This window comes from Macadamia integrifolia, chromosome 8 (genome assembly GCF_013358625.1).
Source record: "Macadamia integrifolia cultivar HAES 741 chromosome 8, SCU_Mint_v3, whole genome shotgun sequence".
In the NCBI taxonomy this organism is placed as follows: domain Eukaryota; kingdom Viridiplantae; phylum Streptophyta; class Magnoliopsida; order Proteales; family Proteaceae; genus Macadamia; species Macadamia integrifolia.
The window spans coordinates 2,237,912-2,240,520 of record NC_056564.1 but is presented as its reverse complement, the minus strand read 5'-3'; the positions used below and the strand labels follow the sequence as shown (position 1 = coordinate 2,240,520).

The 2,609-nt window shown below is 36.7% G+C and overlaps 1 protein-coding gene across 5 annotated transcripts in view; it reads left to right on the top strand.

The window, feature by feature from the left end:
* Positions 1-233: 233 nt before the first annotated feature.
* The window catches only part of LOC122086164 (probable serine/threonine-protein kinase PBL21), an 8,207-nt gene continuing 5,831 nt past the window's right edge, over positions 234-2,609 (top strand). For 3 of the 5 annotated variants that reach the window (XM_042654891.1, XM_042654895.1, XM_042654894.1), the window contains exon 1: positions 234-538. The gene's annotated coding sequence lies outside the window, so the exon portion shown is untranslated. Of the gene's footprint in view, positions 539-1,861; positions 2,304-2,609 lie in introns of those variants that run through there. The other 2 variants (XM_042654893.1, XM_042654892.1) reach the window with 1 other exon arrangement.

The following is a 2,609-nucleotide window of genomic DNA, read 5'->3' as shown; positions in this document are numbered from 1 at the left end:
TTTTCTTTCTTTTTGCCGTTCATTTCACTAAAATGAAAAATAAATCGTCTATGGAAAGTTCCATTTTTATATTGCATAAAATGAAAAATACCAAAAACATCCTAATAGATGGCTATCAAACTCAGCGTTAGAGACATGGGTGGACCCTAGGTCACACTATGATTGTGGAGGCTAGGATTGGAACCCTAGCTCCTCTTATCAGGGTACATATATATAATCTCTATGGAGAGTTCCTGGTGGATAGCCTTTGAGATTTCTAGAGAGTGGTGAACATTTCTTGATGCTATGGAAAAAGTTAGCTAGGTTCTTTGTCCTAGCAAAATAGATCTCTGCTTGCCAAAAAACAAAAGAAAGAAAGAAAGGAAAGCCAGAATAGATCTCAGAGTCTCTTGGTCTGTACTTGGGTTGCCTCATCCATCATTGGTGGCATAATTTTAGAGTGAAATAGTGAGGTGGTCCTGATTTTGTGGTTCTCTTTGTGATCCATTCCGCTTTGTACTTGTTGCCATTCAAGAAAGGAATTAACATGACAATCAAGGTAAGATATTTATTTATTTCATTTGTAAGATCTTTTGTTTATTTTGTTAGATAAAATTATTATTTTTTCTTAAAAGGAAAATCTTTATTTATTTTGTTCGTTTGATTGATCTATTTTTCTCTAGGGTTGTGAAAATCGAAAATAGGGATCAAATTGATTGGTGTTGATTCTGATCTAAATCGGATTAGAATCAGTCTTAGAAACCCTAGAATTGACCCCTTACATTCGAAAATCAAGCAATTTGGAGAAAAATCCTAGAATCTAATCCAATATGAACATCTAAAATCGAGATCGATCATGATTGATTTATCTGATCTAATTCCAAATTTCGAATTAGTGGTTTCCTTTATTCATTCTCAAATTCAAATTCTTGAGTCCATGGTATGCTTAAGTAAATCGATGTTTTATATTTAATTTTGTATATTCTAGTTATTCTCATATTAGGTCAAAGTACTAGACTATAGAGATTCATCGCGATCTTTATTTTTACATTCTCTCATGGTAAAGAGATAACATCTTAGTCAATGGAATCAGATCCTTAGATTGAATATAAAAAAAGGTATTTTGGGCCTCTGGCGAAAGTTAATGATGAGATTCACGGTTCCTAAAGAGTCTCATTATAGTATCAAATCACATTTGATCAAGATATCTTGGATGATGAAAAAAAAAAAAAAAAAACTCAAAGTAACCAAAATTTTGACAAAAAAATGGTTGGTAAATCTAGGAGTCCACATCCTCTGCAACAAGCAGTGAGGTGCAATGGATTGAGTATTGGATAACTGAGAGTATCTTGGCACATGCTCCAAGAAACTCTCAGCCACCCGATATTTACAGTACCAATGCAATGACTGGAGACGATTTTCACACCATATCTAGTGATAGGAAATGTGTGCAAATCAGAAACTTCTACATGGTTTGTGCAGATTAGAAAACCCTTGCCCTAAAGGTTATGTATAAATACACTTTAGGATCCTCTGTTGACTTTAATATAATGAGAGGGGGATAGCCGGGTAGGCACAGGCTCGGCACGTGGGTGGGCCTTTTTCCGCTCTTACCTTTGGTTGATGTTATGGGCCTTACCGGAGGGAAAAATAAATAAAAATTATGGGCCCTTAAGGTAGTAAGTTGTTTTCATTGATGAGTTCTTAAGTTATAATGAGATGCCAATTTGTTGCACCTCATTGGTTTATACGAACTAATTACTAAGGGCAACCGCTTGGCGCGTTTCTGAGGTGGTCCACAGACTCCACGCAACCAACCAACCGTGCCAGTAAAAAGGAAAACTTTCTCCATAGAAGAAATCCAAGAAGAAGAAGAAGAAGAAGAAGATGATTAGGGCTGTGAGGAATGTCTGAACTTTGAAGATGGTGAACTGGAATGTAGGTGCAGATCATGGGGATTCGTGTTTGGATTTGGATTTGGCACAGTTACGAAGAACAAACAACCATGATCTCTCTAACTTACTAGTGCAGTAATAATGGAGAGTAGGTGAAATGGTCGTTTTATGAGACAATGAAAAAGAGATTATGAGAGAGAGAGAGAAGCTGAGGTCATGAATGCATCCATTAGTTTCTCCCTCCCCTCTTCTTTAAATACCTTGTCTTTTGCTGCTTTACAAGTCCAATGGGAAGTGTGAAAGCCTCTCTGGAGGAGATACTAACAAGCTTCTGGTTAGCAATGCAGCCAGCCAATGCTAGTTTGTGTTCCTTTGATGATTTGTCCTGCTTCATCCCTAATGGGTTGCAGAGGAAGAACAGCTTTAATGGTGTTCCGTCTCTCCTCTTTTTCTTGTGCTATATTTTGGGTTGCTTGGCTTTTCCTTGGAAAACAATGTGACGCATTTTAGTTCTTCCTGTATTTATTTCAAGCAGATCCTCTCTGTAGCTTCTCCTCCTCTCTTTGATAGATCTTTTTTGGCTTCTCTCATGTCAAGTTTGGATATTCGGAAGTGCCTATAAATCCCATTTTGCTTTTTGAAATTCAAAAAAAAAAAAAAATCAAATCTGAATTTCAGAACTTTAAGGAGGCAGAATTTGCTCTTCGCATTGGGATCTTACTGGGATCCTCATTT